Here is an 8,402-nt window from a genome sequence, read left to right as displayed (position 1 = left end):
AAACAAGGAAAATATTTGCAGAAAATTTTCAAAATAAATTACCAATTAGAATTTTGAATGAGATTAACTTGCTAGAGTGCCTCAGAGAACACAAGAACACAGAAAAACATGTTACTCACTAGATCACCAGTTTATATAAAAAATATAATTATGTAAAAAATATAATTAAGGAACAGCCAGATGGAAGAGTTGCGCAGGTCAAGATATGGGGAAGGGAGGCAGAGCTTCCAGGCATGCCGTCTCCAGGTGTGCCCCTCTCCCCACATCTCCAAGTGCCCACCAACCCAGAAGCTCTCTGAATCCTCTCCTTTGGGTTTTTATGGAGGTTTCATGACATAGGCATGATTGATGAAATCATTGGCCATTGGTCATTAATCTCAATCTCTAGCCCCTTTCTCCTCCCAAGAAGCTGGGGAGCGGGACTGAAAGTTCCAATTCTCTGTTTATAAGGTTAGTTCTTCCATCCTTAGGTGCTTCCAAAAGTCACCTCATTCACATAACAAAAAAACACATTTATTGTTCTCTTTACTTAGGAAATTCCAAGGGTTTTAGTTCTGTACCAGAAACAGGGACAAAGACTAAATATATATTTCTTATTATATATCACAGACCCCCTCCTAGCAGCATAATTCCATCTGCTTTATAGAAGCAATAGTTTAATGTTGACAGATTTGGGATCACATGCACCATGGGTGAAATACTGCACTAAAGCATTGCTTGGCGATTCACTTTTCACTCTGTTGAAAGGTAGACCATATTTATCAAATCACTCTCACCTGATTTACTCATTATTATTATTAGTAATGGTGGTGGTAGTAGTAGTAACAGTAGAACTATTGCTTGAATGGCCAGAGTTGGTTTGTTTTTTGTTTTGCTTTGTTTTTATAGCTTTGTATATAGACGAGATATACCTAAACAAGAGTTCTTCATTCTGTTCTTTCCCTGGAAATAATTCACTGACTTGAATATTCCTATTACCAAGATGGGAATATCTTCTAGATAACTATAAAATGTCTAATCATTGCAACCACTGTCCACTTTGGATCAGAAGTGAAAGGCATCTTATTAACTCCTCTTAGGCTGTATTAGATATATTTTAAATTTACTTGCAATATTGTCAATTATTACATTTTTTCTCAGAGGTGCCTTAAGGCAGTAGTTTTCTGAAAATAATTTATTAAGAAAATACTGAACATTAGGAAATGAAAATATTTTTTCTCTTAATGGCAACAAATCCAAATTAGCAGCCTAAAACTATTGGCAAAGGTTAACAGGTAATGATGGTAATGATGTTACCTGATCTCTGAAATTGAAAAATTAGTTCTGGGGAGAAACTGCTAATGTTCATTACTTTTCTGTCTCATTTTTAATTGCAATGGAAGAACATGAAATGAATGAGGAATTCAGGGATTGACAAAATGGCAGGCATAAAAAGAGCTCAAACTCATGATAAAAATATGAAAAATGTCCAGATAGAAGAAATCTCAGATTATTTGGATCAAGTTCTTTTTTTTTTTTTGACACTGGCTGAAAGACAACTTCTTATTACTTTTATGTACAGAAAATTCAACAGCGTCCACTCAACCCAGTTTGGTGGCCAGTTCTTTAGCCTTTGCCTTTTCCAGCTTGGCGATGCAAGCCACGGATTTCGGACCCAGGACGTTGCCTCCCCAGTGGCAGCGGATCTCATCGTATCTGTCATTGTAATTGGTCCTGATGGCTTCCACCAGCTTTGCCTGAGCTCCTTTGTCTTCCGAGTTGACCTGTGTGAAGGTAACAGTGGTGCAGTTCTTCCTGAGGACAGACGTCCCAGCCGGGCCTTCCCCTTGATAATGCAGTAGGGAGGCCCCATCTTACGAGACGGGGCAGGCAGGAAAACCACCAGCTCAATGGGATCCACATCATGTGCAATCACTACCAGCTGAGCCTTCCTGTTTTCCACCAAGGCATCCTCTTAGTGGGGACATCCCCTTTGCCTGCAGCTTTCTTCTCATCCCAGGCCAACAATCTCTGCTTCTTCTCCTACTTTGTCTCTGGTCTGTACTTGTGGGCCAGCTTAAGCAGTTGAGTAGCTGTCTGGCAGTCCAAGGCCTGGGTGAACTGGTTAATCGTGGGAGGCACTTTTAGATGTTCATAGAGAATAGCCCTTTGCCGCTGCAGCCAGATGTAGCAGGGCCATTTGACAAAGCGGTTGAGGTCCCTTTTGGGCTGGGTGTCCTGTCCAAAGCCAAAATTCTTGGGCCTCTTCTCGAACAGAGGACTGACCACCTTCCTGGCCTCCTGCTTCTTCATGACAGGAGGGGCTGGGGCCACCTTCTTCCTCTTTGCCTTCTTCCCTTTCGGTATCTTGGGCTGCTGGAGGAGGTCAAGTTCTGCTTCTTATTAATGAGGAAACTAAGACTCCAATCTTGTTTTCATCATTTCCTTGCTTTCCATTCTTTCCTCAGCCTCTCCAATCAGGCTTTTTTCCATACTATTCCACTGAAACCTTGTCCAGGACATCATTAACACCTATCATTTGCCAAAACCGATGATCTATTCTCAGTCCTCCTCATACTTGATCTCTTTGCAGAATGTGACAGAGTTGCCCACTGCCTCATTGTAGGCATATTCTCTTCACTTAACTTATGAGACACCACACTGGTTTTTTCCTCCTTCCTTACTGATTCTTCTCCATTTCCCCTGCAGGGTCCTCTTCCTTATGTTAGAGAGCCCTGACTCAGTTCTTGGTATTCTCTTTGCTATCTACAGCCATTCTACAAACTCTTCTAGCCCCATGACCTTAAATATATATGTAAATGCTGATGGTGTCTAAATCTTTTCCACCATTACAGACTTGTCCCCTGGGACCTAGATTTTGATATTCAGTTATCAACTTAGCATTCATTCCTTTTCTGTTGTCTAATACACATCTAATACATTCACACACTTAATCTAAGTTGGAACTTTTTTTCTCACCTCTCCCCACCCTCTCTAGCATTCCTCACTACAGCAAATAATGCTGCTATTCATCCATTTGCTCAGACCAGAATACTCGGAGTCATTTAAAGATTTCAACCAATTTTATATCTCTCCTCTACAGAGAAATTACTGATGGTTTCTCATCCCATTCATGATAAAAGTCAAACCCACTGCCATGACTTTTGAAACCCTGTGTACTCTGACCCTTGCCTAATTTTCTACCATGATTGTCACTCATTCTCTGCTTAGTTCTCACTCTTGCTTTAATGCTAGCCACAAAATTTATTTTTACTTCAGGTCCTTTGTATTTGCTATTCTCTCTTTCCTGAAAATTCTTCCTAAGATCTTTACATGGTTCCCTGCCTAACTTTACATTTCTGTTCATATTCTAGCTCCTCAGACAGGCCTTCACTGATCACCCAATAAGGAAATACTGTCTACCTTCCCCACCAGGGACTGTCAGTATCATTATCCTCCTTTATGTTTCTTAACAGCATTTGAAACTGCTTGAAATATACTGTGTATTTACTTGTTTACTGTATGTTTCCTGACTGGATTGTATGCTTGAGGGCAAGGTCTGCCTCTTGTTCAGCACTATATTCACAGTGTTACAAGAGTGTCTTAAACACAGGTTGTTCTCAGTAAATATTTGTAGCATGAATGAATGATGAATGAATGAATGAAGTATATTACTTGAATGTTCTACTTGACTCAGTTCAGCATTTTGGAAGCACTGGTGTTTCCCAGAGTGTGGGGAATTTGTGGTCACTGTGCTTGTCATCATCACTCTTTAGAAGATGGCTCCCCACTTCCATCACTTCTTCTCCTCCCTCCTCCTTACCTACCTTCTCATACACAGGGTCAGTATAATCCCTGCCTTTCTTCAGCAACCCTCTACTACTACTTCTTTAGATATATAAACATATGGGACAATAGAATAAAGCTGCTCTTGTTTGGCTGTGAGTGGTGGTGGCATTACAGGCTAGGTGGAAGAACTTTAGCTCAGAACTCTGTAGTCCCTGTCCTACATGATAGATTTGTTGGCCCACCTACAGAGTGTTTCTCAACTTCTCTGTGCCTGGCCAAAACAAGTACAGCATCTCAGTTTCTGTGAGTTCACCCTCCCTCCGTCCTTTCCAAAGTTTCTGATTTTTTTTTTTTTTGCCACTGCTGCTGCTGCACATTTCTTTAAAAAACTCATAACAGAAAACTGAGTTCCCAAACAAAATCCTATACCATATGTAAAAGAGCATGTCCCTCTCTCAACTGGAGGTATATTTTGAAATAAGAAAGTAACAGCTCAGCAGTCATTTGCCATAGCTTGCTGAGTAAGCTGGGCTCAGGTTAAAAGGGGGTTATAGGCTGCCAGCCAAAACACTGACAGCATTGCTGAATTCAGAGATTCAGAAACTCTATATGTCCCAAGGATTCTGTGTGGATGCCATTGATTACACTCCCTTCTGCTCTATCATTGAGAGTATTTCAATTCAGTTACCTCACATGGATCAAAACAGATATGAATTTTAACCTTAGAACTTGTTAAATTCTGTTTGAAAAAATACTCAGCACTCACGAAAAGATCATGGAAAAGTAATGCCATCAGACTGAAATGAAATCAGAAATGGACATAATCACACGTGTTTTGCACCAAATCTCTCATCAATTTGGATGAAAGATGATTTATACAGAGTATGTGGGTCATGATTGAGCCAGTGGTAACTCCTGATGATGTTAGAGATGTAGTTATTAGGAGTAATAACAATAAAATTAAAAGAAATCAAAGGGAAATAACTTCAAAAGTATATAGTGTATATGTTACAAAGTGACTAAGTATGGTCAACTCTAGAGACTTAAATTGTTATTTTTCACTTCAATTTTTATACAAGTTCTTGCAACTGAGAAGGAGTTCGTGAGAGCTCCTTGATTCCAAGGCTACCTGTAGATGAGTCTATGTTCCTCATTATAATGATGCCATTCATTGTCATGTATGATTCTGTGAGTAGTAAAGGGTTTTATTTTTTTTTTTAAAGATCCTACTTATTTCTTATAAAACTTCTGATGACAAGAGTTCTTCAGGTCTTCTCCCACCCCAATAATATACCAATGCAGCAAACTCTGACAGGTTTCAAAGTAAAGTTGCATTCTGTCGGAGCTTTTAAGCTGTCCCCAATCTGAAACTTGGAGACACTTCAATCAGCGTTTATATTTAAAAAATTCACACATCCTAAGAAAATATTTTGCCTTCATGTACTTAAAGAGTATCCAGATATAATGTTATTTTCTATTAGAAACAACATTTAAAAGGATAATTGAGAACGAAGTTTGCCTTGTGAATCAACATTTACTTTTGTGATCTTTATCTAAGATATTTAAAAAGTAAATGCACAATTTGTTATCACTATAATCGGGTAGACAATTTTTTTCCACAAGGTTACATCTGTTTACGCTATTTTATTATCTGTTGAATGGTGCGATATGAAGTCTCTTTATTGCAGTTTAGCTAAAGAAGTACCATGCCTGTGATGGAGCTGTCAATCAGCATTTAGTCATACAGTATCTATTTCTATCCCTGTTCTTCTTAGCACAGAAGGGCTATTATAGTCTACATTACGGCATAGCTACTTTGGATATAGATATCCTTGAGGGGCAGGATTTATTTTGAAAGAAGATACTCAACATAACATGACACATCATTCAGACATCTTTAAAAGTACACATGCAGGTATTTCAAAGCAAAATATAGCAAAGGCTAATTTTAAACATTTAACATTTTGTGACTGCATTTCCTTTTTTTCTTACTTTAATAGCATTGAAAAAGGCCAAATAGGGTCATGAGACTTTTCTGTAATTGAAAATGTCTATTTAAAGCAATCCCTGTGCAAACCTTTGTGGCATTATCACCTATGAAGGACTACCTTTTGTAAGATACTATGCACGTCAAAATTAATAAGAGAGAACCATTCAAGGCCAAAGAGAAAGAAAAATAGTGCTGAAATGCATTTATAAACACCTGAAAAGTGAAACTTTTCCAGCTGTCCAATAATATATATTTCCAAGTACACTAGCATATATGGAATATGACTAAAAATTAACGAGACTGATTACAAACCACAAACATGAAAATCAGTCATGCAGCTGTATACCACACTGGATGTGCTTCCAGATGTGATGATAAAAATGGATACAACCTTTTAAAGCTTGAGCTTTGGATATGCTGTGCATGTGGTACTCATTAGCTAAGCAAATGGATGTTAATCTTTATGACAGTCGATTGCTGTGCTGCATTCCTACAGAGAGCTTATCAGCTGGTCTGACCCGATCATCAAGACCATCATGACTTAATTTACAGGAGGATTATTTTCCTTCCCCTGCAATTCCATGGATTTAAAATGCACAAGAAAGTTTTTTGAAAGAAATGGCTGAAGCATTTAAACTTTCCTATTCCCCATAGCTCTGCAGTAAATAGGTAATGGCATAAAAAGATTTAGATTCATGGATTCCATTAGGAATTCAGCAAGATTAAATATCTAATTTCTCATGTTCAAGACTGAAAAATTAACCTCATTTTCACAGCTGATTTGATTTCCATTGAATAGTTAAAGATGCTCATATAAGAAAAGATTTAGTCTTTGAAAAGAAAAGGCATTTCCAATCCATACCATAGAAACAGTATCTTTAGTCGATAAATGGTTAGAAGAGAAATATCATGTCATAGCTTAGGAAGAAATCAGAAGCCTCTCTAGTCCTAACAATCATTACTACTCTTAGCAAAGTCATCATATCACCACATTTGCCTACATACTCATGGTATTACCATCAGGAAACTTGTTGCTTTGGGCTACCTTGGGCTAATTTTAAAAGGTGTGATAGAATACCAGATCTACCCCTCTGAAACTAAGTGCTTGACATGCTAGACATAATGCAGAAAGAGGCAATTCAAACTTCTCACATAACTCTGCCAGCATACGTCATCCTATTCGACAGCAACTTCTGTTTCTTAGGCAATTTTAGCTGGAGACAATTATTGTGCCAATATTTTCTCTTTGTGATGTGCTTCATTGTCCCCCAGGGGTGGCAGATACCAATAAGCCACATGTGTATTCTAATAATAACAGATAGAAACTGAAGATGGTCTCTTCAGAAAAAGACTGAATCATCTCTATTTTTGGTAAAAGCCTAGAGTATCATGAGCACTTAATGAGTTCATGAAAGTAAGTAAATCACTTCTTTCCAGAGTTTTAGGTGCTTTGGGAGTAGGTTTAACTCATTCAGTTTAGTATGAAACTATTTAATGTTCTGAAATTTACACTATGCTTTTTTGGTGGTCTGGATTAAGAGCTTTTCATAATATCTGACAATTCCATGGAAAAAATCATGAATAATGCCTAGATCACTAAATATTAATGAAAAAATCCTAAAATTCAAAAACAGTAAGGTATTATTTTTAAATCAATCTATGAAGAAAACTTAACCCCAAATTGTGAAACATTCATTGACTATTTATGGGTAGAGTGGATCATGATAGGCAATATGGAAAAATAAAAGATGAATGAGGCAGATCGTTCTCTCTTAAGAAATGATAATGAGCCAAATGGCCTGTGATAGATGGTACAGTGAGAGCCTTGGAGGGCAGAGGCAGGAGGGTTGGACTGGGGACGAAGAGCAGGAAGAAGCAACTTTAGCAACTTCAGTACAGCTTCTACCCAAGTGTATTCTACAGAATATATGATTCAATACTATATTCTTAACCAACTGAGCCACCCAGGCGTCCCTCCAATACTATATTCTTAAATATATTACTTCCTACCACCCTTCATGTGCTAATATTTATTATAATTCTTCACAAACAGGTTCTAACATGCAGCAAAGGGTCAAATATTTTTGACCCCTACTTTTTTTTCTTCAAAGAATATCTCTTGATATAAGTCTTCTATTAAAAAAAATCACCTTGGGAAATAAAGTTCTACTGATGTTAGCTTGGAGATGCAAAGCTAAAGGCCAGAAAAATAAGTAACTTTTTTTTTTCCAAATTTTTTTTATTATGTTATGTTAATCACCACACATTACATCATTAGTTTTTGATGTAGTGTTCCATGATTCATTGTTTGCATATAACACCCAGTGCTCCATGCAGAACATGCCCTCTTTAATAACTTTTGACATTAGATTACATGAGAGATATTTTAGATCTGAACTAGAGTAGGGACACTGGGGGGGGAAATGATAAAAATTCAAGAGGTATTTTAAAGGTAGAATGACACTGGGGAGGGTATGTGCTATGGTGAGTGCTGTGAATTGTGTAAGACTGTTGAATCACAGACCTGTACCTCTGAAACAAATAATACATTATATGTTAAAAAAAAAAAAAAAGAAGAAGATAGCAGGAAGGGAGAAATGAAGGGGGGGAAATCGGTGGGGGAGATGAACCATGAGAGACTATG

At 37.8% G+C, this 8,402-nt stretch overlaps 1 pseudogene; it reads right to left on the bottom strand.

Moving 5' to 3' along the window:
- Nucleotides 1-1,509: 1,509 nt before the first annotated feature.
- LOC102746663 (large ribosomal subunit protein eL8 pseudogene) lies at nucleotides 1,510-3,742 on the bottom strand (annotated as a pseudogene).
- Nucleotides 3,743-8,402: the final 4,660 nt, after the last annotated feature.

Source organism: Leptonychotes weddellii, chromosome 9 (assembly GCF_054177405.1).
Source record: "Leptonychotes weddellii isolate Sample4059 chromosome 9, ASM5417740v2, whole genome shotgun sequence".
In the NCBI taxonomy this organism is placed as follows: domain Eukaryota; kingdom Metazoa; phylum Chordata; class Mammalia; order Carnivora; family Phocidae; genus Leptonychotes; species Leptonychotes weddellii.
The sequence above is the reverse complement of the archived record's forward strand: the minus strand, read 5'-3'. Positions and strand labels throughout refer to the sequence as shown.